The sequence below is a fragment of the Scyliorhinus torazame genome, chromosome 12 (assembly GCF_047496885.1).
Source record: "Scyliorhinus torazame isolate Kashiwa2021f chromosome 12, sScyTor2.1, whole genome shotgun sequence".
Lineage (NCBI taxonomy): Eukaryota > Metazoa > Chordata > Chondrichthyes > Carcharhiniformes > Scyliorhinidae > Scyliorhinus > Scyliorhinus torazame.
The window spans coordinates 145,353,015-145,379,701 of NC_092718.1; the positions used below are offsets into that span (position 1 = coordinate 145,353,015).

Below are 26,687 nucleotides of genomic sequence, written 5' to 3' on the forward strand. Positions count from 1 at the left end.
GTTTCTTGTAACTTTGTTTCACCTAATATTTTTTTCCTCCAAGGAAGGGGAGACTGAAGTAATGGGTTGAGACATTCCAATTAGTTGTCTCATTTATGTTAAGCATCCAATAATTGACACTGATATGTAAAGAGGCTTCAGGTGGCCATTGTGTCAGGTGATTGATGTTAGAGCTTTGTGCAAAGTCTGTTGAAGGAAATTAAAGGTGTTTTGTGGAAAAGCAGCAGAACATTTTGACACTTTATACTACAGCAGCTAAACGTCTAACATTCTAGGTCTTAATTTTGGCTCGCAGACCTTGTTGGTCTCTATCATCCTCCGCAACTCATTCCCCATCGAGGTGAGTTGATCACTGTGCTGCAATAATGCCTCTTCCACTTCCTTCAGTGTCTCACATTGCTCCCGCACCTCCGCCACTGCACATTGCCTCACCGGGGCAATCGCCTCCTCCACCAGCACTTTCAATGCTGCCCCACTTCATCGCTTCCATGTGTTTTGTGAACTGTTTTTCAAGTTCCACAGCCATCACCTTGGTCATTTCTTCTGCTGTGAGCGATGCAGCCTCCGCTGGTGCTCCAGCCTCCGCTTTCCTTACAGTTCCTGCGCTGACTTTTCCACTCACTGGCGGACTTTCATTAACCCCCTTTTTCACGGCCATTTTTCCCCCAAGCCTGGACATTCCTCCCCCCTGAGCCGCCTTACAGCTTCTTTGGCCTCCGTTGCCCCTGGGACCGGGCGTTAAAACCCTGAAATTTCTATTCTCGAGTGGGTGCCCTCCAGTGTGCAGCTGCCTCCCGCCCACCGTCACCGGAAGTCTCCTACTCCAGCTTTCTTATGTACGTTTTAGACTTTTTGACTGTGGTCTGAGCTTCTTCATGCCACTTTAGTGATTCATGCACCTGGAGTCCACCCTCAAACCTCTTTGGACACCCACTGTTTCTCACATTTCACCATTTACAAAGTATTTGCCTACAGTTTTACCTATTTACTTCAAATTACAAAGCAATGAGTTAATACATTATGGTTCCATTCAGACCATGTACACTGCCATCTACATTACTTACAATGCCAACTATCTTTGTATCATCAGTAAATTTGAATATGTGGCTTTCTATCCTACCATTGAGTTGTTTATAAATTTGGTGAATAGTTGAGGCTCCAACGCGGATCTTTGTGGGACACCACAAGTCATATCTTGCTAATCGGATTACCTGCTCATTATCTCTCCTGCCACTCAGCCAATTTCCTAACCTGGCCATTAATTTGCATGTGTTTCACCTTTGGCTTACAGAGGATTTATTACAAATGTTTCCTGGAAGTCTATATAAATAACATCAATTGACATTTCACAATCCACCATTTTGGTCACCTCTTCAAAACATTTTCTCAGGAACAACCTACCAGTGTTTAAAATAAAAGCAAATTACTGCAGATGCTGGAATCTGAAACGAAAAGAGAAAATGCTGCAAAATCTCAGCAGGTCTGGAAGCATCTGTAGGGAGAGAAAAGAGCTAATGTTTCGAGTCCAGGTGACCCTTTGTTAAAGTTAGAAGGCTTTGATAGAAAGTGGGGTGAGGGAATGAAAGATGAGTCCTAGCCACAGAAACCAAGGGAAAAGAGTACTAATAGCCACTAGAACACAAGGGAAAAGAGTGCTGATGGCAGACCTCAGAGAGAATAAAAGGTGTGAAAAGCCAAACAGCAAGAGAAACTAAAATCAGAGGGTAAGCTGTGACAGATGTAGGGGGCAAGGAGGAAGCAATGGGGAGAAAGGGTAAGGAGAGGGGAGATAAGATAGAGGGGGAAATATATATAAAGAAAGACGAGATAGAAATAAAAGGTAAAAGACAGTTAAAATGAAATGGGATGAAAACAAATGGGGTGAGGCGGGTAGAGCTAATCATCTGAAGCTGTTGAATTTGATGTTGAGACCAGAAGGCTGTAACGTGCCTAACCAGAAGATGAGATGCTGTTCCTCCAGTTTGCATTGAGCTTCACTGGAACATTGCAGCAGACCACAAGGACAGACATGTGGGCATGGGAATAGCGGCGTGTGTTAAAATGGCAAGCAACGGGAAGATCAGGGTTTAAAATATATGATGTGGAGATGCCCGCATTGAACTGGGGTGAGCACAGTAAGAAGTCTCACAACACCAGGTTAAAATCCAACAGGTTTGTTTCGAATCACTAGCTTTCGGAGCACAGCTCCTACCTCAGGTCGGGGAACACTTTAGCAGTCAACACTTTTAGCAGCCCCTTCCTCAGGTGAATGAAGAGGTGGGTTCCAGAAACATACATATAGACAAAGTCAAAGATGCAAGATGATACTTTGAACACGAGTATTTGCAGGTAATTAAGTCTTTACAGGTCCAGACAGAGCAACTGGAGAGAGGGATAATCACAGGTTAAAGAGGTGTGAATTGTCTCAAGCCAGGACAGTTGGTAGGATTTCGCAAACCCAGGCCAGATTGTGGGGGGGTGAATGTAATGCGACATGAATCCCAGGTGAGACTGTACTTGTGTGCGGAACTTGGCTATAAGTTTCTGCTCGTCGATTCTGCGTTGTCGTGCGTCCTGAAGGCCACCTTGGAGAACACTTACCTGAAGATCAGAGGCTGAATGCCCTTGACTGCTAAAGCGTTCCCCGACCTGAAGAAGGAGCTGTGCTCCGAAAGCTAGTGATTCGACTGACACAAACCTGTTGGACTTTAACCTGGTGTTGTAAGACTTTAAAAAATATATGGGGGCAGAGGGCACCTTTGAAAAATGAAAAAAATGACAATCGCTTATTGTCACAAGTAGGCTTCAAATGAAGTTACTGTGAAAAGCCCCGAGTCGCCACATTACGGCGCCTGTTCGGGGAATCGAACCGTGCTGCTGGCCTGCCTTGGTCTGCTTTAAAAGCCAGCTATTTAGCCCAGTGTGCTGAATGCTCAGGAAAATTCAGCCGCAGTAAAACCAAGCAGAGAAAAGACACCTCCATAAGTGGAGGCGACAGAATCTGTAAGGAACTGCTTCTACAATTACAGGCTGTTTCTCGACCACGTTTACTACTGATAGGCTCATTAGCCAAGCTATAAAGGGGACGGGGAGGTTGCAAGGGGGGAGAGACTGTGCAAGGGGGAGAGGCCACGCAGGAGAGCAAAGGCTGTGTTATGAAGTGTGTTTCCCAGGGCAGAGACACCTGCAATAAATATATAACCAACATCTAACCAACTTGACTACATTCCTTGTATGGGCTGTCTCCCACGGATACACACCGAAAAGGTGCATTCAGCAGAATGCTCCTAATCGGGAACCCCCAGGCAGATGCTCTTGTGGAATTGCTGACAATGGTACCAGCCTATAAACGAGATTAAGATAAGGAAGTTGTGTTTACATAAGAACCAAGGACAGTCAATAAGGGGCCTGGAAGATATCATGAGACCATGATAGGCAGCATGGTTTTGTGCAGGGAAGGCCGTGTCTTACAAACCTAATAGAATTCTTTGAGGAAGTGACAAAGTTAATTGATGAGGGAAGGGCTGTAGATGTCTTATACATCGACTTCAGTAAGGCGTTTGATTAAGTTTCCCATGGCAGGTTGATGGAAAAAGTGAAGTCGCATGGGGTTCAGGGTGTACTAGCTAGATGGATAAAGAACTGGCTGGGCAACAGGAGACAGAGAGTAGTGGTGGAAGGGAGTGTCTCAAAATGGAGAAAGATGACTAGTGGTGTTCCACAGGGATCTGTGCGCGGACCACTGTTGTTTGTGATATACCTAAATGATCTGGACGAAGGTATAGGTGGTCTGATTAGCAAGTTTGCAGATGATACTAAGCTTGGTGGAGTTGCAGATAGCGAGGAGGACTGTCAGAGAATACAGCAAAATATAGATAGATTGGAGAGTTTGTTGCTGATTGTGTTTCTCTTAAATTGGCTCTGAAGATGGCGGCCAATATGGTCACCTTCCTTAATTCTAATTCCGTTTTGCTCTAGAGTCGCCAGATATATCTCGATACCGCCACAAGGTTCAAAACCGAATACTGATCAAATACTCTGCACCAGTTAGTAAGTTCAAACTCAATGCTCATTTATTTACACACAGTCAAATATACTCATGCACAAAACTCTACAGACTAAACTATCACTACTGCTGAAGCCTATACTTAGCTTCAGGCGCCCACTCGGTCAGAGGAACAATGGCCGTTTGGTTCTGAGGATGCTGGGGTCGAACTGGTATGGAGCGTCTGTCTCGTAGCGTGCGTTGACCTTGGACTTGCTTGTTCTGATGTTGCTGTTGGGCAGGTCTCTCCTTGGTGAGAGCTCCCGGAGCCAAGAGAGCGATTCTCTCTCGGGGGATCCTTCTTATACCCAAAAGTGGCTTGGCGCGCTTTTGGGCGGGCCTTGAACTTGGCCCCAATTAAATGAGCCGTTTCCCAATCGTTCCTATCAATTTCTTCCAATAGAGGGGTGGGTGCCCTGATAGCTGGGCGTGTCCTAGGTGGCCGTTGGCCTGCTTTGTTCTGGTCTCCTCTGACGCCGGGGTGTCTGCCTTGGTATCGTTTACTTAAATGTTACTCTTTTGTCCCCGGGGATGGCTCATTAGTATGGCAATGGTTTTGCAGTTTCGGTCTTGTCTGGGAGCTGCGGCTCCAATCAACTGACAAACCCTGCACCTGCTTGCTTTCTCGGTATTGTCCATTTTCCCTGCAATCTTTGCAAATTGTCCATTTTGTAATCGGGAAGTGACCATCCCAGATGGCTACACTCCCTCCTTGTGATCCTCAACGCGACGCGTGAAGGATCACATTACTGCGTCGTCTTCGTTCTCCGACCAAGTGGGGCACCCATAAGCAGTTCACAGGCTCTACACTGCCCTATCCTATGCAACGCAATTTTTACCTAAAATCATTTTACTTACATACATCAGTATAAAACTCTACGGGGCGCTATGACATTCAGCATGCATTACAAAATAAAAAAACTGGAACCTCTAACTATCCGCAATAAACTATCCTCACTCAAACAATGAACAATAATTCTACAACATTTTAAATGTACAATAGCAGCAACACAAGTTTCTCTGGCTTGGCAGTCAGGCACAGAGATTTACATTTCTTTATTGAATAAAACACACACAAAGAGAAGCGGATGCACTTTAATTCATGTCAAGGGGTTTGAGGGTTTGGTGAAGTCCTAAAATAGGGGATCTAAACGTGTGTACCGGGGTGCGAGAGCGGTAGGCTCTCCTTCGCCATTTTCTGAGTCCAAGTGTCTGCACGACACTGCAGAGTATCGCCAGTACTAAGAGTGATTCTACTATGTACGATAGTGAATACCCGATTATGAACTAGTATCGGTAACTATCTCGGGGTGTAGTGTATGGTAGGGGTCTGAATCATTCACGGAGTCGTGTCTGTGGGGGTGGAGTTGAAGATGTGTCTGAGGGTGGGCTGGACTGGCTGGGGGAGGGTAGGAATATGTCATCTGTGGGCGGGGCGTGCTCATCTGCTGCGAGCAAGATGTGGTGTGAATGGTTGTTCTGCGAGCCATAAGCCTTAAGCTGGTTTATGTGAAACCACACAGACTTGCCATTGGGATATGTGACCTTGTATACCGAGGGGCTTACTTTGTCCGAAATGGAGTCGCAGACCCTCTCAAGGCAAACTTTATCCTCTCCAACTTGATAAACCCTGCCATATCATTAATCCAGGCTTCGCCTCTTTCCACATTAACACGATCCTTCGCCGGGTTACTAGGGATGCAAAGGCCAGAATGCCGGCCTCTTTCGCCTCCTGCACTGCCGGCTCGTCCACTACTCCAAATAGTGCTAGCCCCCAGCTTGGCTTGACCACCTTAGAATACTGTTCTCGCAACTCCCCTCCAGTGCCGGGCATGACCAAAACATATGGACATGGTTCGCCGGGCTTCCTGAGCACCTCCCACATCTGTCCTCCACCCCAAAGAACCTACTCAGCCTCGCCCCCGTCATATGCGCTCTGTGAACTACCTTAAACTGTATCAGGCTAAGCCTGGCACATGAGGAAGAGGAATTAACCCTACTTAGGGCATCAGCCCACAGCCCCTCCTCAATCTCCTCCCCCAATTCCTCTTCCCATTTACCCTTCATCTCCTCTTTCATCTCCTGGTATATCGCCGACACCTTGCCCTCTCCGACCCATACGCCCGAAATCACCCTGTCTTGAACCCCCCTGTGCCGGGAGCAGCGGGACGTCCCTCACCTGCCGCCTCACAAACACCCTCACTTGCATGTACCTGAAAGCGTTTCCCGGGGGTAGCCCAAACTTCTCCTCCAGCGCCCCTAAGCTCGCAAGTGTCCCATCAATGAACAGGTCCCCCATTCTACTAATCCCTGCCCGATGCCAGCTCTGAAACCCCCCGTCCATCCTTCCTGGGACAAACCGATGGTTGTCTCTGATCGGGGACCACACCGAGGCTCCCATCGCACCCCTGTGCCGTCTCCACTGCCCCCAGATCTTTAGCATTGCCGCCACCACCGGGCTCGTGGTGAACCTTGTCAGCGAGAGCGGCAGCAGTGCCGTCACCAGCGCCCCCAGGCTTGCAGGACGCTCATCTCCAACCTCTTCCACGCCGCCCCCTCTCCCTCCATCACCCACTTACGGATCATCGCCACGTTGGCTGCCCAATAGTAGCCACCCAGATTCGGCAACGTCAGCCCTCCTCTATCCCTACTACGCTGCAGGAACCCCCTCCTTCCCCTCGGGGTCTTACTCACCCACACAAAGCCCATAATGCTCCTGCCTACCCTCTTAAAAAAGGCCTTGGTGATCACAATTGGAAGGCATTGAAATACAAAAAGAAACCTCGGAAGGACCACCATTTTAATCGACTGTACCCTGCCCGCTAGCGAGAGTGGCAACATGTCCCACCGTTTAAAGTCTTCCTCCATCTGCTCCACCAGCCTAGTCAAGTTAAGTTTGTGCAGGGCCCCCCAGCTCCTAGCTACCTGGATCCCCAAGTATCGAAAGCTCCTGTCCGCCCTCCTCAACGGTAGGTCATCTATCCCTCTTCCCTGATCCCCCGGATGCACCACAAAGAGCTCGCTCTTCCCTACATTGAGCTTATAGCCCGAGAGGTCCCCAAACTCCCTTAGGATCTGCATGACCTCCACAATCGGCCAAATCCAGTCCTAATAAATACTCTGTCCCTTTCATGGGGCGTCCGGTCATGAGGGTGTGGGGGGTGTATCCTGTGAACGTGGATACCATGTTTCTTAGGAACATTAAAGCAAATGGGAGAACTGAATCCCAGGTGCTGTTGTTCTGTTGTACCATTTTCCTGAGGGTGGCTTTTAATGTCCTGCTCATCCTCTCTACAATGCCGCTTGACTGGGGGTGGTAGGCTATGTGAAACTTCTGCCTAATTCCGAAAATTGTGAACACGTTTTTCATTACTCGTCCTGTAAAATGGCAGCCTTGATCGGACTCTCTACTGCGTGGGAGGGTCCATCTTGTAAAGATGTGCTGTGTTAGTATTTTAGCTGTTGTCTTGGCCGTATTCGTTCTCGATGGAAAAGCTTCCACCCATTTTGTGAAGGTGTCGATCACCACCAACACATATTTATAACCATTTCTGCAGGGGGGGTAGGGGTCCTATGTAGTTTATCTGCAAATTCACCCAGGGGCCATTAACGGGGTGGGTATGACTAAGCTGAGCCTTTCTTGCATATCTGTCCGGATTGTTCGGGGCACAGATCAAGCAATTTTCAATGTAGTGAGTAACATCGTCTTTTAAATCAGACCAGCAGCAGAGAGGTCTGAGGTGGGTTAGGGTGGGTTCAACGCCTTGGTGTCCATGATTGTCATGGAACTTACAAATAATCTGGTTCCTGTCCTGGCTGGGAACTACATAAATGCCTTCTTTTAAAATCACACCGTCGTGTGTGGTGATTGTGTTTTTAAACTTGGCATTCGGGGCTGGGAAGGTTCCTTTTAAAACTTCTCTGAGTTTCTCATCTTCCTTCTGTGCCTTTGCTAGATCCTGAATGTTGGTCTGTGAGACCTGAACCACGTGTACTGGGGTGTTCTTGGCAGGGGGGGGGGTTTCCAAAAGTAACGATGCCTGGAACCTGCCTTCGCTAGGGCGTCTGCTTTAACATTACCGGGGGGGAAGAACGGTGATGACTGTGAACCTTAATTATGCCATATTTCCTATTTTTGGCTCTCTCTAGGATATGTCGGAGTAATGGGACTGAGGGTAGGGGCTTTCCGTCTGCGGAAACGAATCCTCTAATTTCCCACGGGTAGGAATTCCGTTAAGCTATTACAGACATACAAACTGTCTGAATAGATGTCTGCTGGGGTCGGAAACGAGTCAGGGTGGTCTACAATGTAAGCTATGGCTGCCAGTTCTGCTGCCTGTGAGTCTAGATGTCCTGGTAACTTTAGTGAAATCTCTTCAAGGGCACGTCCTCTACATAAATGCCGCAACCGGTAATTCTCTTTCCGTTCAAAACTGTGGAGGAGCCATCCACATAAAGTTTCAGGGGTGCGCACGTGTCTGTGGGCTGGGGTCTCTGGGGTGTATTACCTGTTTTCCTGGGAGGTGTTTTGGGTATAAATGGGCCTGTGCTGTGTTTTGTGGTGATGATCTCGCACTCATGAGGAGTTCCTGCATATTGCAAATTATCGGCTAGGAAAGTGTGGGTCTTATCATAGAATCATAGAATCTACAGTGCAGAAGGAGGCCACCCGGCCCATCGAGTCTGCACCGGCCCCCGGAACGAGCACCCCACCCAAGGTCCACACCCCCACCCTATCCCCACAACCCAGCAACCCCACCCCACACCAAGGGCATTGATTCTTTTGACTGTAATGTTCCGTCCCTCTAAAAGAAGGGTCCAATGGGCTGTGTGGATTTGGCTGACTGTGCCATCTTTAAGTCGACCGTCTAATAATAGCTGTGTTGGGGTGTGTTCAGTGAGAATGGTGATTGGATTGAGCCCTGTAATTTAGGCGAAGTACTGTACTGCCAAAAAAACGCGAACAGGTGCCTTTCTCAGGCGGAAAATCCTTGCTCAACAGGATGTAACACCCGTGAGGCGTATGCCACGGGGCGTAATTGGTCATGGCGTTCCTGGAGGAGTACGGCCGAAAGCGTTCGGGCGGTGCTTGCAACTTCGATTGCGTACGGGGAAAGTGGATCTGGGACCTGTAATGCGGGGGCTGTGCTGTGGGCTCTTTTTAAACGACATCCGTGTGTTGTTGAAGCCATTCCCAAGGTGCCTGCTTCTTGAGAAGGTCGGATAGAGGCGCTGCTTTTGTGGCAAAACCATCGATATGGTTTCGGCAGTAGCCAACCAGTCCTAAAAATGACCGGAGCGCTGAGACATTGAGGAAGGGGCAATTTGATGATCGAGTCAATTCTCTTTTGCTCGACCTTGCGTTTACCATATGTGATTACTGTACCCAAGTAAATCACTTTTTCCTGCAAAATCTGGGCCTTCTTGGGGTTGACTTTACATCCAATTTCTTTTAGGGGTACTAGGAGTTCGGCGAGAAGCGAAATGTGCTCTCCCTTTGTGTGTCTCTGAAGTCGCAAGTCATCTACATACTGGACCAGACAATCGGGGCGGGAAAGTTTTGCTAGTCCATTTGCCAGATGTCGATGGAAAATGGAGGGTGAGTTGTGGAAGGCACGTCCACATATATTGTTGTCCCTGGAATGTAAAGGCGAATTTGTACTGGCACGCTTTATCCAGTGGAATGGACCAAAAGCCGTTGCTAATGTCCAAAACCGAAAAAACTTTGACTGGAGTCCCTGTTTGAGCATGGTCTCGGGACCCGTGGCTAAGGTGGGGACTGCTACTGGGGTTACTTTGTTCAGTTCCCGGTAATCAATGGTCAGTCACCATGATCCATCGGGTTTCCTGACGGGCCAAATTGGTGTGTTGTTTGTGGAGGCTACTGATCTGAGTACGCCTTGATCAAGCAAACTCTCCATTACCTTTGAGATTTCTCCCTCTGCCTCTTGGGGAAAACCATACTGCTTTTGGGGTCTGGGGTCGGGACCTGTAATATTTACCAAGCCAGCTATTTTGCCACAGCCGTGCTTGTGCTGTGCAAATGCTGCTTTGTGTTGCTGCAGGACTTCCCTAACCTGTTTGTCCTGACTAATGGCTCGAGGGTCGAACCAGAAGTCTGCTACTGAGCTAATCCTGTTTTCATAGTCTCCAACTGTGAGCGTGGCGGGGGCTCGTGCTGCCTTTGCCATTCTCCATGCACATTTATTAACTGGATCAAAAGAGAGGTTGTGGGAGCTCATAAAAACGATTTTTAGGATGTGTTCAGCTGTCTGGGGTAGATCGATCAAAACTACGGGGTGTTTAGTTGTAATGTTCCCTATTTGTATTGCTACAGGGGCTGTGTCTTTGTTGTAAATGACCTGTAAAGCCGCTGAGGGTGATGGTGTCTCTTGTGGGCCACATGTCTCGCTGAAACATCGTGGAGGAATTGTGTGTGGTGCGGGACCCTCCTGTGTCCCAAAGAAATTCTACGGGGTGTCCCCGGACTTTGCCTGCTACGACCGGTCTACCGGACTTGTCCCAAACCCAAGTTAGGGAGCCTGAACGCCGTCAGTCGGTGCGTTCATGTCTATGTTCTCTGAATGGGCGCTAACGCTATGGATTGGCTTTGCCCTATTATTTAGGATGCCTGTCTGTTGGCTTCTCTGCTGCTTTTGGGGCACATTGCACTCTCGGGACCCCTGCTCACCCGGTCGTACGCTGGCCACTGCTACCTCCGACCGGCCCACCCACCACCTTCCGAAGCTCGCCTCCATCACACTTGACCAATCTCGACCGCATCAACTCACGAAATCCACTATGACCGTCCAGATCAACGTGCACGTGACGGCCTGCCTCTTCAACTCCGGGAGCACAGACAGCTTTATCCACCCAGATATGGTAAGGCGCTGCTCCCTCCCAGTTTTGCCCATGACCCAGAAAATCACCCTGGCTTCCGGATCACATTCCGCAGCAATCCGGGGGTACTGTGTCCCGACCCTTTCAGTACAAGGCGTAGAGTACACTAACTTTAAACTCTACGTCCTCCCCCATATCTGCGCTGCCCTATTACTGGGCCTCGACTTCCAGTGCCACCTCCAAAGCCTGACCTTAAAAGTTCGGTGGGCCCTGCCCGCCCTCACTGTCTGTAGCCTCGCGACCGCTAAGGTCGCCCCACCCCCGCTTTTCGCTAATCTCACCCCGGATTGTAAGCTCGTCGTTACTAGGGGCAGACGATACAGTGCCCGGGACAGGGCCTTTATCAGGTCGGAGGTCCACGACTCCTACGAGAGGGGATCATTGAGGTTAGTACCAGCCCCTGGAGAGCCCAAGTAGTGGTCGTCAAGACTGGGGAGAAGCACCAGATGGTCATCGACTACAGTCAAACGATCAACCGGTACACGCAGCTCGATGCAAACCCCCTCCCCCGCATATCTGACATGGTAAATCAGATTGCGCAGTATCGAGTCTTCTCCATAGTCGACTTGAAGTCCGCGTACCACCAGCTCCCTATCCGCCCGGAGGACCGCCAATATACTGCCTTCGAGGCAGATGGCCGCCTCTACCACTTCCTCAGTGTCCCCATCGGCGTCACCAATGGGGTCTCGGTCTTCATAGAATTTACAGTGCAGAAGGAGGCCATTCGGCCCATCGAGTCTGCACCGGCTCTTGGAAAGAGCACCCTACCCAAGGTCAACACCGCCACCCTATCCCCATAACCCAGTAACCCCACCCAACACTAAGGGCAATTTTGGACACTAAGGGCAATTTATCATGGCCAATCCACCTAACCTGCACATCTTTGGACTGTGGGAGGAAACCGGAGCACCCGGAGGAAACCCACGCACACACGGGGAGGATGTGCAGACTCCGCACAGACAGTGACCCAAGCTGGAATCGAACCTGGGACCCTGGAGCTGTGAAGCAATTGTGCTATCCACAAGGCTACCGTGCTGCCCACAAAGAAATTCCAGCGAGAAATGGACCGAATGGTTGACCGGTATGGGCTGCGGGCCATGTTCCTGTACTAGATAATGTCACCATCTGCGGCCATGGCCAGCAGGACCATGACGCAACCTCCAAAAATTCCTCCACACCACCAAGCTCCTTAACCTCCCATACAATAAGGAGAAATGCGTTTTCCGCACAAACCGCCTAGCCATCTTTGGCTGCGTTGTGAAAAATGGAGTCCTAGGGCCCGACCCCGACCACATGCGCCTCCTCCTGAAACTGCCCCAAGGCCCTGAAGAGGTGCCTGGGGTTCTTCTATTATGCACAGTGGGTCCCCAATTATGCGGACAAGACCCGCCCACTCATCAAACCTACCATTTTTCCCCTGACGGCTGAGGCCCGCCTGGCCTTCAACCGCATCAAGGCGGATACTGCCAAAGCCGCGATGCACGCTGTGGACGAGTCCATTCCGTTCCAGGTGGAGAGCGATGTGTCGGACTTTGCCCTGGCCGCTACCCTCAATCAGGCGGGCAGGCCCGTGGCTTTCTTCTCCCGTACCCTCCATGCCTCTGAAATTCAACACTCCTCCGTCAAAAAGGAAGCCCAAGCCATTGTGGAAGCTGTGCGACATTGGAGGCATTACCTGGCCGGCAGGCGATTCACTGTCCTCACTGACCAACGGTCGGTTGCCCTCATGTTTAATAATACAAAGCGAGGCAAAATCAAGAACGACAAGATTCGGAGATGGAGGATCGAACTCTCCACCTACAACTATGAGATCTTGTACCGACCGGGGAAGCTCAATGAGCCCCCAGGTGCTCTATCCCGCTGTACATGTGCCAGCGCACAAGTAGACCGACTTCGGGGCCTCCACAATGACCTCTGTCACCCGCTTCTTTCATTTTATCAAGGCTTGCAACCTGCCTTACTCCATCGAGGGGGTCAGGACCATGACCAGGGACTGCCAGGTCTGCACAGAGTGCAAACCACACTTCTATCGGCTCGACAGAGCGCACCTGGTAAAGGCCTCCCATCCCTTTGAGCGCCTCAGTACGACTTCAAAGGGCCCCTCCCCTCCGCTGACATTGTTGACGAGTACTCACGATTCCCCTTTGCCATCTCGTGCCCTGACATGACCTCTGCCACCGTCATCAAGGCCCTGCACAGTCTCTTCACCTTGTTCGGTTTCCCCACCTACATCCACAACGATCGGGGTTCCTCCGTCATGAGTGACGAGTTGCGTCAGTTCCTGCTTAGCAAGGGCATCGTCTCAAGCAGAAGCACCAGCTACACCCCCTGGGGAAACGGACAGGTAGAGAGGGAGCACGCGACGGTCTGGAAGGCCGTCCTTCTGGCCCTACAGTCTCAAAGTCTCCCAGTCTCCCGCTGGCAGGAGGTCCTTCCCGATGCGCTCCACTCCATCCGGTCGCTCCTGTGCATTGCCACCAACAAGACCCCTCACGAATGTATGTTTGCCTTCCCTAGGAAGTCCACCTCGGGGGTCTCGCTCCTGTCCTGGCTGACAGTCCCAGGGCCCGTCCTCCTCCGGAAGCATGTGAGGAGTCATAAATCGGATCCCCTGGTCAAGAAGGTCCTGCTCCTCCATGCCAACCCACAATATGCCTACGTGGCACATCATGATGGGCGGCAGGGCACAGTCTCCCTCCGGGATTTCGCACCTGGAGGTTCCCCAGCAGCCATCACCACCACACCACCCCCGCCCTCCCTCCACCGACTCAACTACTGGGTGAAGAAGAAGACAACATGCTCCCGGACGCGCAGGTCTCGACACAAGTGCACACACCGCAGCCGGGACTGAGGCGATCACAGCGGAAGGTCAAAGCCCCCAACAGACTCGACCTTTGAATCCACTTCACCCCCACTGGACTCTTTTTTTAAACAGGGGGTGAATGTGGTAAACCACTGTTAGTATATTATATGTATTGTGGTATTGATTTGATTAGATTTGAGTTATTATTGTCACATGTATTAGTATACAGTGAAAAGTATTGTTTCTTGCATGCTGTACAAACAATGCATACCGTACATAGGGAAGGAAGGAGTGACTGCAGAATATAATGTTACAGTTATAGCAAGGTGTAGAGAAAGGATCAACTTAATACGAGGTAGGTCCATTCAAAAGTCTGATGGCAGTAGGGAAGAAGATGTTCTTGAGTCGGTTGGTATGTGACCTCAAACTTTGGTATCTTTTTCCTGACTGGAGAAGGTGGAAGAGAGTTTGTCCGGGGTGCGTGGGGTCCTTAATTATGCTGGCTGCCTTTCTGAGGCAGCGAGAATTATAGATAGAGTCAGTGGATGGGAGGCTGGTTTGCAGAGATGGACTGGGCTACATTCACAACCTTTTATAGTTTCCTGCGGTCTTGTGCAGAGCAAGCTCCATACCAAGCTGTGATACAACCAGAAAGAATGCTTTCTATGGTGCATCTGTAGAAGTTGGTGAGGGTCGTAGCTGACATGCCAAATTTCCTTAGTCTTCTGAGAAATTAGAATCGTTGGTGGGTTCTCTTAACTATAGTGTCGGCATGGGGGGACCAGGACAGGCTGTTGGTGATCTGTACACCGAAAAACTTGAAGCTTTCAACCCTTTCTACTTTGTTCGCATTGATGTAGACAGGGACATGTTCTCCACTAAGCTTCCTGAAGTCGATGACAATCTCCTTTGTTTTGTTGACATTCAGGGAGAGATTATTGTCGTCGCACTAGTTCACCAGATTCTCTATCTCATTCCTATACTCTGTCTCGTCATTGTTTGAGATCCGACCCACTACGGTTGTGTCATCAGCAAATTTGAAAATAGAGTTGGAGAATTTGGCCACACAGTCATAGGTGTATAAGGAGTAGGGGGCTGAGGACACAGCCTTGTGGGGCACTGGTGTTGAGGATGATCGTGGAGGAGGTGTTGTTGCCTATCTTTACTGATTGTGGGCTGTGGGTTAGAAAGTTCAGGATCCAGTCGCAGAGGGAGGAGCCGAGGCCAAGACAACGGAGTTTTGTAGGAATGATGGTTATGAAGGCTGAGCTGTTGTCGATAAATAGGAGTCTGACATAGGTGTCTTTGTTATCTAGGTGTTTCAGGGTAGAGTGCAGGGCCATGGAGATGGCGTCTGCTATGGACCTGTAGGCGAACTGTAGTGGATCAAGGCAATCTGGAAGGCTGGAGTTGATTCGTGCCATGACTAACCTTTCGAAGCACTTCATGATGGATGTCAGAGCCACTGGACGATAGTCATTAAGACACGCTGCTTGACTTTTATTTGTTACAGGGATGATGGTCGTCTTCTTGAAGCAGATAGGGACCTCAGATTGTTGTAAAGAGAGGTTGAAGATGTCTGCGAATACCCCCGCCAGCTGATCCGCGCAAGACTTGAGTGTTCGTCCAGGTACCCCATCCGGGCCAGTGGCTTTCCGTGGGTTGACCTTCGAGAAGGCTGCTCTGACGTCTGCAGTGGTGATCTCAGATACAAGTTCATCCGCGGCTTCTGGGGTGGAGAGCTCGCTCTCGCTGACCTCTTGCTCAAAGCGGGCATAGAATGCATTGACCTCATCAGGGAGCGGTGCGCGTTGGAGCTGACTATTTTACATACCTTCATCTTGTAGCCCGTTATGTCTTGCAGACCTTGCCATAGACGGCGGGGATCTGTGTTGCTAGCCTGGGACTCGAGCTTGGTCCGGTACTGTCTTTTGGCATCTTTGATGGATTTCTTTAGATCATATCTGCCTTTCTTGTACAGGTCAGGGTCCCCTGACATGAACGCCTCAGACCTAGACTTCAGCAAGCAGTGGATATCCCTGTTCATCCAGGGTTTCCGGTTGGGAACACACGGATTTGCTTCTTTGGCACATAGTCTTCCACACACTTACTAATGAAGTCAGTTACTGTAGTGGCGTACTCGTTCAGGCTGGTACCAGAGTTTTAAAATACTGACCAGTCCACTGACTCTAAGCAGTCCCAATGGAGATCATCCGATTCCTCAGATCAACAATGCACGACTTTCTTTGACGGATTCTCCCGCTTCAGTTTTTGCTTCTAAGCCGGGAGCAGGAGCAAGCCTTGTGGTCAGATTTGCCAAAGTGTGGGCGGGCGATAGAGCGGTAGGCATGTTTGATGTTTGTGTAGCAGTGGTCCAGGATGGTTGGGCCTCTGTTGGGACAGGTGACATGTTGGTGGTAACTTGGTAGTACGCTCTTGAGCTTGCCCTGATTGAAGTCCCCAGCAACAATGAACAAGGCCTCGGGATGTTTTGTTTCAAGGCTATTTGTGGTGGTGAATATTTCGTCCAGTGCGATTTTCACGTTCGCATGGGGTGGGATGTAAACTGCCGTCAGGATAACGGAGCTGAACCCCCGCAGAAGGTAGCGTCAGGTATTCTAGGTCCGGGGAGCAGAAACTCATCAGTGTTGCTACATCTAGGCACCAGGAGGTGTTGATTAGGAGGCAGACCCTGCCTTGCCTGAGGCCGCCATACGGTCCATTCGGTGGACTGAAAAGCCCTCTGGTTGTAGGGCACAGTCCAGTGAAGCAGGAGTGAGCCATGTCTCCGTGAAACAGAGCACACAGCAGTCCCTTAGTTCTCTTTGAAAAGTGAGTCTGGCTTTAAGTTCGCCTAGCTTGTTTTCTAGAGATTGGACATTAGCTAGGAGTAAGATAGGCAGAGGGGCTTTGGGGCCGTGTTGTTTCTCTATCGCCTGCACGTTTTCCACTCTTCCTGGAGTGACTGCTTCTTTTTGAGCCTGGGAGGTGGTGAGAGTATTCAGTGTTGAGGGAATAGTGAGGCTAGTCACTCTAGTCAGTGTGTGGATGGAGGATTTATTGCCTTGCTTGCGGTTCCTGCGTCGGTAGGTGGGTCTGCACGGTCGAGCGTTCCAGATCGCTGTCGGGCTGCGGTTTGTCTTCACAGGTCGGTGGATGTCCAGACCATATCCGGCGTGGATGGGGTGAAGGCCGGGAAGTGGATGGCGTCTCTTGGGATTGCGGTTGCGGATGAGGCGTTGGCCGGGTCCGTGTGTTGGGGTCCGCAGGGTTCTTTCCAGATCGCGGTCTTCCTTCAGAGGACGGAGGATCTATAGACCCGCAAGTTAATTTAAAAGAGCAGATTTTGTGGTTGTTAGACTGTGGGAGTTGATTTTTAGGAGTGTGGGGCGACTGTGGAGGGGGGTGGGGGGGAGGAGGAGGGGGGGGAGGGGGGGGGAGTGCTTGTGGCTTGGAGGGGGTTGCAGCTCTCTGGGTTAGTGGGGTTGGAAGCTGGGGGGGGGGGGGCGGCAGCTGTTGCGATGCTGGTCTGGTCGTTGGAGAGCAGCAGAGTGGAGGTCCCGGCTTCTGTGGTGTTTTCCAGGTCTCTGGGAGCTTGTAGAGTGAAGGCCCTGGCTTCTCGGGTGTTTTCCTGGTCTCTGGCAACTGCGGTATTGGAAATCTCAGGCCTGGGACTGCAGCTCCGGCAGCTGCTCGCACGTGGTCGGCTGGTCCGGGTCGATTTCAGGTTGTCCGTTTCAGGTGTCTCCAGAGTCCCAAAGATCACTAAATCTGTAAGTAATTGAATTAGAACATTGTTAGAGCGTTTGAAAGAGTTAGAATGAAGTTTTAGAAGCATAGAACAAGAGTAAAAGATAGAATTAGAGGGTATGCTGGGCACAGCTTACAAGAAGTCACCTCGCTCTGCTGCCATCTTAATTCGGCTCTGCATCACGAACCATCTGTCCAGCCAACTGAGCTAACCTGACCCCCTTGAGTCTTATTGTACTGACTCGGTGAAGAAGTAACAAAGCAAGACATGGAGTTGTGCCTTTTCAGGTAATCTTTTGTAATTCAAGCATAGCTCAGAATCAAATTTCAGTGGTTCATATTCAGTCAAAGCAGGGAGAGATTTACTTTGTATTTGGATATCTTTTCCACATCAAACATACATGCTGAGAAGCCTTACCTGATAAAGGAGACTGGTTCTTTAATGGGTATAAATATCCGTAACCTTTTCTGACATGTAGTAGATAAGATGGATCACAGATAAAGTATATAAACAGTGATTGAAAATGGAGCAGATGTTGGAGAGCAAATTTAGAGCTGGCCCTTTCAGCCGGATTCTCCGCTGGCTGGATTCTCCGTTGTGCCGACAGCGCAACCACACCCGCTGGTTTCCCGGCGGCGTGTGGTGGCCTCAATGGGAAATCCCATTGGCAGATGGCGTGAATGGAGAATCCCACTGCCGGCGAGGACGCACCGCCGGGAAATCTCGTCTGGCAGACCAGAGATTCCCACCCTTTGTGTTTGTATTTTTAGGTTTTGAAGTGTGCATAGAACATAGAACATTACAGCTCAGTACAGGCCCTTCAGCCCTCGATGTTGCGCCGACCTGTGCAACCACTCTAAAACCCATCTACACTATTCCCTTATCGTCCATATGTCTATCCAATGACCATTTGAATGCCCTTAGTGTTGGGGAGTCCACTACTGTTGCAGATATGGCATCCCACGCCCTTACTACTCTGAGTAAAGAACCTACCTCTGGCATCTGTCCTATAACTATCTCCCCTTAATTTAAAGCTTTGTCCCCTTGTGCTGGGCATCACCATCCGAGGAAAAAGGCTCTCACTGTCAACCCTATCTAATCCTCTGATCATCTTGTATGCCTCAAGTCACCTCTTAACCTTCTTCTCTCTAACAAAAACAGCCTCAAGTCCCTCAGCCTTCCCTCATAAGATCTTCCCTCCATACCAGGCAACATTCTGGTAAATCTCCTCTGCACCCTTTCCAATGCTTCCACATCCTTCCGATAATGCGACGACCAGAATTACACGCAATACTCCAAATGCGGCCGCACCAGAGTTTTGTACAACTGCAACATTACCTCATGGCTCCGAAACTCAATCCTTCTACCAATAAAAGCTGACATACCAGGCTAATAGAATAGATGGCATTGAGGTACGTAGGGAAGAGGTGTTGGCAATTCTGGACAGGCTGAAAATAGATAAGTCCCCGGGACCTGATGGAATTTATCCTAGGATTCTCTGGGAGGCCAGGGAAGAGATTGCTGGACCTTTGGCTTTGATTTTTATGTCATCATTGGCGACAGGAATAGTGCCAGAGGACTGGAGGATAGCAAATGTGGTCCCTTTGTTCAAAAAGGGGAGCAGAGACAACCCCGGCAACTATAGACCGGTGAGCCTCACGTCTGTAGTGGGTAAAGTCTTGGAGGGGATTATAAGAGACAAGATTTATAATCATCTAGATAGGAATAATATGATCAGGGATAGTCAGCATGGCTTTGTGAAGGGTAGGTCATGCCTCACAAACCTTATTGAGTTCTTTGAGAAGGTGACTGAACAGGTAGACGAGGGTAGAGCAGTTGATGTGGTGTATATGGATTTCAGCAAAGCGTTTGATAAGGTTCCCCACGGTAAGCTATTGCAAAAAATACGGAGGCTGGGGATTGAGGGTGATTTAGAGATGTGGATCAGAAATTGGCTAGCTGTAAGAAGACAGAGGGTGGTGGTTGATGGGAAATGTTCAGAATGGAGTACAGTCACAAGTGGAGTACCACAAGGATCTGTTCTGGGGCCGTTGCTGTTTGTCATTTTTATCAATGACCTAGAGGAAGGCGCAGAAGGGTGGGTGAGTAAATTTGCAGACGAGACTAAAGTCGGTGGTGTTGTCGATAGTGTGGAAGGATGTAGCAGGTTACAGAGGGATATAGATAAGCTGCAGAGCTGGGCTGAGAGGTGGCAAATGGAGTTTAATGTAGAGAAGTGTGAGGTGATTCACTTTGGAAGGAATAACAGGAATGCGGAATATTTGGCTAATGATAAAGTTCTTGAAAGTGTGGATGAGCAGAGGGATCTAGGTGTCCATGTACATAGATCCCTGAAAGTTGCCACCCAGGTTGATAGGGTTGTGAAGAAGGCCTATGGAGTGTTGGCCTTTATTGGTAGAGGGATTGAGTTCCGGAGTCGGGAGGTCATGTTGCAGCTGTACAGAACTCTGGTACGGCCGCATTTGGAGTATTGCGTACAGTTCTGGTCACCGCACTATAGGAAGGACGTGGAGGCTTTGGAGCGGGTGCAGAGGAGATTTACCAGGATGTTGCCTGGTATGGAGGGAAAATCTTATGAGGAAAGGCTGATGGACTTGAGGTTGTTTTCGTTGGAGAGAAGAAGGTTAAGAGGAGACTTAATTGAGGCATACAAAATGATCAGGGGGTTGGATAGGGTGGCCAGTGAGAGCCTTCTCCCGCGGATGGATATGGCTGGCACGAGGGGACATAACTTTAAACTGAGGGGTAATAGATATAGGACAGAGGTCAGAGGTAGGTTCTTTACGCAAAGAGTAGTGAGGCCGTGGAATGCCCTACCTGCTACAGTAGTGAACTCGCCAACATTGAGGGCATTTAAAAGTTTATTGGATAAACATATGGATGATAATGGCATAGTGTAGGTTAGATGGCTTTTTGTTTCGGTGCAACATCGTGGGCCGAAGGGCCTGTATTGCGCTGTATTGTTCTATGTTCTATGTTCTATATTCTATACCGTACGCCTTCTTAACAACCCTCTCAACCCGGGTGGCAACTTTCAGGGATCTATGTACATGGACACCGAGATCTCTCTGCTTATCCACACTACCAAGAATCCTACCATTAGCCCAGTACTCTGTCTTCCTGTTATTCCTTCCAAAATGAATCACCTCACACTTTTCCGCATTAAACTCCATTTGCCACCTCTCAGCCCAGCGCTGCAGCTTATCTATGTCCCTCTGTAACTTGTAACATCCTTCTGCACTGTCCACTACTCCACCGACTTTAGTGTCATCTGTAAATTTACTCATCCATCCTTCTACGCCGCCCTCCTGGTCATTTATAAAAATGACAAATAGCAGTGGCCCCAAAACAGATCCATGTCCACCACTAGTAACTGGACTCCAGTCTGAACATTTCCCATCAACCACCACCCTTTGTCTTCTTCCAGCTAGCCAATTTCTGATCCAAACTGCTAAATCACCCTGAATCCCATGCCTCCGTATTTTCTGCAATAGTTACCGTGGGGAACCTTATCAAACGCTTTACTGAAATCCATATACACCACATCAACTGCTTTACCCTTATCCACCTGCTTGGTCAGCTTCTCAAAGAACTCAATAAGGTTTGTGAGGCACGATCTACCCTTCACAAAACTGTGTTGACTATCTCTAATAAAATTATTCCTTTCCAGATGATTGTACATCCTATCTCTTATAAACCTTTCCAAGACTTTGCCCACAACAGAAGTAAGGCTCACTGGTCTGTAGTTACCGGGGTTGTCTCTACACCCTTTCTTGAACAAGGGGACAACATTTGCTATCCTCCAGTCTTCTGGCACTATTCCTGGAGACAAAGATGACTTAAAGATCAAAGCCAAAGGTTCAGCAATCTCCTCCCTTGCTTCCCAGAGAATTCTAGGATAAATCCCATCCGGCCCAGTGGACTTATCTATTTTCACACTTTCCAGAATTGCTAACACCTCCTCCTTATGAACCTCAAGCCCTTCTAGTCTAGTAGCCTGAATCTCAGTATTCTCCTCAACAATATTGTCTTTTTCCTGTGTGAATAACAAAGAACAAAGAAATGTACAGCACAGGAACAGGCCCTTCGGCCCTCCAAGCCCGTGCCGACCATGCTGCCCGACTAAACTACAATACTGATGAGAAATATTCATGTAGCACCTCTTCTATCTCCTCAGACTCCACTACGCACAACTTCCCACTACTGTCCTTGTCTGGCCCTACTCTTACCCTAGTCATTCTTTTATTCCTGACATATCTATAGAAAGCTTTAGGGTTATCCTTGATCCTACCTGCCAAAGACTTCTCATGTCCCCTTCTGGCTCTTCTTAGCTCCTCCCTCTTTAGGTCCTTCCAGCTAACTTGTAACTCTCGAGCGCCCTAACTTAACCTTCACGTCTCATCTTTACATAAGCCTCCTTCTTCCTCTTGACAAGTGTTTCAACTGCTTCAGTAAACCACGGTTCCTTTGCTCGACCACTTCCTCCCTGCCTGACAGGTACATACTTATCAAGGACACGCAGTAGCTGTTCCTTGAACAAGCTCCACATTTCCATTGTGCCCATTCCCTGCAGTTTTCCTCTCCATCCGATGCATCCTAAGTCTTGACTCATCGCATCATTATTGCCTTTCCCCCAGATATAACTCTTGCCCTGCGGTATATACCTATCCCTTTCCATCACTAAAGTAAACGTAATCGAATTGTGGTCACTATCACCAAAGTGCTCACCTACCTCCAAATCTAACACCTGTCCTGGTTCATTACCCAGTACCAAACCCAAAATGGCCTCGCATCTCATTGGCCTATCTACATACTGTCAGGAAACCCTCCTGCACACATTGGACAAAAACAGACCCATCTAAAGTACTCTAACTATAGCGTTTCCAGTCAATATTTGGAAAGTTAAAGTCCCCATAACAACTACCCTGTTACTTTCGCTCCTATCCAGAATCATCTTTGCAATCCTTTCCTGTACATCTATGGAACTTTGCGGAGGCCTATAGAAAACCTCTAACAGGGCACAAATGGTGTACTGTTTTTTGCATGTATTCACTGTCAGCCCATTCTGGCAATTGAACTGAGTTACATCAGCACCTTCGCAACACTGCTGACTGAACTCACCTTGAGTTATTTTGCAATTGCAAATTAGAATTTGTAACTAAGTTGTTCATCTCGTAGATATAACCACAGTTCTTCTTATAAAACCCCTCTCTCATTTGCCCTTGGTACAGATTTTTCTATTTTATCCATTTCTTACTGCTGTGATGAAGCCACATAATAGCTAAATTGCTGATTCACAGAAAGGAAGAAAGAACTTGCATTGATACCATGCCTTTCATATTCCCAGCAGGTCCCAAAGTGCTTCACATGCAGTGATATACTTTGGTAATACAAAGAAAATTACAGCACAGGAACAGGCCCTTCGGCCCTCCCAGCCTGCGCCGATCCAGATCCTTTATCTAAACCTGTCTCCTATTTTCCAAGGATTTACTTCCCTCTGTTCCCCGCCCATTCATGTATCTGTCTAGCTGCATCTTAAATAACGCTCTCGTGCCTGCCTCTACCACCTCCGCTGGCAAAGCGTTCCAGGCACCCACCACCCTCTGCGTAAAAAAACCTTTCCACGCACATCTCCCTTAAGCCTTCCCCCTCTCACCTTGAAATCGTGACCCCTTGTAATTGACACCCCCACTCTTGGAAAAAGCTTTGTTGCTATCCACCCAGTCCATACCTCTCCTAATTTTGTAGACCTCAATCAGGTCCCCCCTCAACCTCCGTCTTTCCAACGAAAACAATCCTAATCTACTCAACCTTTCTTCATAGCGAGCACCCTCCATACCAGGCAACATCCTGGTGAACCTCCTCTGCACCCTCTCGAAAGCATCCACATCCAACTGGAAATATGGCGACCAGAACTGCACGCAGTATTCCAAATGTGGTCCAACCAAAGTCCTATACAACTGTAACATGACCTGCCGATTCTTGTACTCAATACCCTGTCCGATGAAGGCAAGCATGATGTATGCCTTCTTGACCACTCTATCGACCTGCATTGCCACCTTCAGGGTACAATGGACCTGAACTCCCAGATCTCTCTGTACATCAATTTTCCCCAGGACTCTTCCATTGACCGTATAGTCCGCTCTTGAATTGGATCTTCCAAAAGGCATCACCTCGCATTTGCCTGGATTGAACTCCATTCTGCCATTTCTCTGCCCAACTGGCCAATCTATCTATATTTTGCTGTATTCTCTGACAGTCCTCCTCGCTATCTGCAACTCCACCAATCTTAGTATCATCTGCAAACTTGCTAATCAGACCACCTATACCTTCGTCCAGATCATTTATGTATATCACAAACAGCAGTGGTCCGAGCACGGATCCCTGTGAAACACCACTAGTCACCTTTCTCCATTTTGAGACACTACCTTCCACCACTACTCTCTGTCTCCTGTTGGCCAGCCAGTTCTTTATCCATCTAGCTAGTACACCCTGAACCCCATGCGACTTCACTTTTTCCATCAACCTGCCATGGTCAACTTTATCAAACGCCTTACTGAAGTCCATGTATATGACATCTACAGCCCTTCCCTCATCAATTAACTTTGTCACTTCCTCAAAGAATTCTATTAGGTTTGTAAGACATGACATTCCCTGCACAAAACCATGCTGCCTATCACTGATCAGTCTATTTTCTTCCAAATGTGAATAGATCCTATCCCTCAGTGTCTTCTCCCAACAGTTTGCCTACCACTGACGTCAAGCTCACAGGTCTATAATTCCTTGGATTATCCCTGCTACCCTTCTTAAACAAAGGGACAACATTAGCAATTCTCCAGTCCTCCGGGACCTCACCCGTGCTCAAGAATGCTGCAAAGACATCTGTTAAGGCCCCAGCTATTTTGTCCCTCGCTTCCTCAGTAACCTGGGATAGATCCCATCCGGACCTGGGGACTTGTCCACCTTAATGCCTTTTAGAATACCCAAACTTCCCCCTTCCATATGTCGACTTGACCTAGAGTATTTAAACATTCATCCCTAACCTCAACATCCGTCATGTCCCACTCCTTGGTGAATACCGATGCAAAGTACTCATTAAGAATCTCACCCATTTCCTCTGACTCCACGCATAACTTTCCTCTTTTGTCTTTGAGTGGGCCAACCCTTTCTCTAGTTACCCTCTTGCTCCTTCTATACGAATAAAAGGCTTTGGGATTTTCCTTAACCCTGTTACCCAAAGATATTTCATGACCCCTTTTAGCCCTCTTTATTGCGCGTATGAGATTTGTCCTACTTTCCCGATATTCCTCCAAAGCTTCATCAGTTTTAAGTCGCCTAGATCTTATGTATGCTTCCTTTTTCATCTTAGCTAGTCTCACAATTCCACACGTCATCCATGGTTCCCTAATCTTGCCATTTCTATCCCTCATTTTCACAGGGACATGTCTGTCCTGCACTCTAATCAACCTTTCCTTAAAAGACTCCCACATTTCAAATGTGGATTTACCCTTAAACAGCTGCTCCAAATCCACATTCCCTAGCTCCTGCCGAATTTTGGCCTTTCCCCAATTTAGCACTCTTCCTTTAGGACCACTCTCGTCTTTGTCCATGAGTATTCTAAAACTTACGGAATTGTGATCGCTATTCCCAAAGTAATCACCGACTGAAACTTCAACCACCTGGTCGGGATCATTCCCCAATACCAGGTCCAGTATGGCCCCTTCCCTAGTTGGACTATTTACATTCTGCTCTTAAAAAAACTCTCCTGGATGCTCCTTACAAATTCTGTTCCATCTACGCCTCCAACACTACATGAGTCCCATTCAATGTTGGGGAAGTTAAAATCTCCCATCACGACCACCCTATTGCTCCTTCATTTTTCTATAATCTGTCTGCATATTTGTACCTCTACTTCACGCTCGCTTTTGGGGGGCCTGTAGTAAAGTCCCAACAATGTTACTGCACGCTTCCTATTTCTTAGCTCTACCCATATTGCCTCAGTGCTCGAATCTCCATCGTGCCCTCCTTAATCACAGCTGTGATATCATCTCTGATCAGTAATGCAACTCCTCCACCCCTTTTACCTCCCTCTCTATCCCTCCTGAAGCATCTGTACCCTGGGATATTTAGTTGCCAATCTTGCCCTTCTCTCAACCAAGTCTCAGTAATACCAATAATATCATATTCCCAGGTACTAATCCAAGCCCTACGTTCATCTGCCTTACCTGCTACACTTCTCGCATTAAAACAAATGCGCCTCAGACCACCTGTCCCTTTGTGTTCATCATCTCTTCCCTGACTACTCTTCCCCTTAGTCACAATGAGTTTATTATCTAGTACCTTACTGGCTTTAGTTGCTGCCTCTTTACTGACCTCTAACTTCCTAATCTGGTTCCCATCCCCCTGCCACATTAGTTTAAAACCTCCCCAACAGTGTTAGCAAAAGCACCCCCTAGGACATTGGTTCCAGTCCTGCCCAGGTGTAGACCATCCGATTTGTAATGGTCCCACCGCCCCCAAAACCGGTTCCAATGTCCCAGAAATCTGAACCCCTCCCTCCTGCACCATCTCTCAAGCCACGTATTCATTCTGACTATTCTTGCATTTCTATCTGACTGTCTCGTGGCACTGGTGGCAATCCTGAGATTACTACCCTGTAAGTGGTGTAATACAGGGAAGCACGAGCCCATTTGTTCATAACAAGGTACAACAAGCAGGATCATAGAATCCCTACAGTGCAGAAGGAGGCCATTCGGCACATTGAGTCTGCACCGATCCTCCAAAAGAGCGCTCTACCTCGGCACACTTCCCCCGCCATCCCTGTAACCTAAATTACACATCTTTGGACAATTTAGCATGGCCGATCCACCTAACCTGCACATGTTTGGAATGTGGGAGGAAACTGGAGCACCCGAGGAAACCCACTCAGACACTGGAAGAATGTGCAGACTCCACACAGACGGTCATCCAAGGCCAGAATCAAATCCAGGTCCCTAGTGCTGTGAGGCAGCGTTGCTAACCACTGTCACCGTGCAACCAAAGGAGATTAATGATCAGAGAATGTATTTACTAATAGTTTGAAGATAAATATTGGCCAGCACACCAGGCAAAGTCCCCATGCTTTTCTTTGAGTAGTGCTGAGAGATTTTATTATATTTACCTGAAAG

At 48.6% G+C, this 26,687-nt stretch overlaps 1 protein-coding gene across 5 annotated transcripts in view; it reads left to right on the forward strand.

Annotated features, from left to right (window-relative positions):
- Positions 1–26,687, forward strand: part of rabep1 (rabaptin, RAB GTPase binding effector protein 1) — a 234,420-nt gene that overhangs the window by 36,900 nt on the left and 170,833 nt on the right. The window lies entirely within an intron of this gene.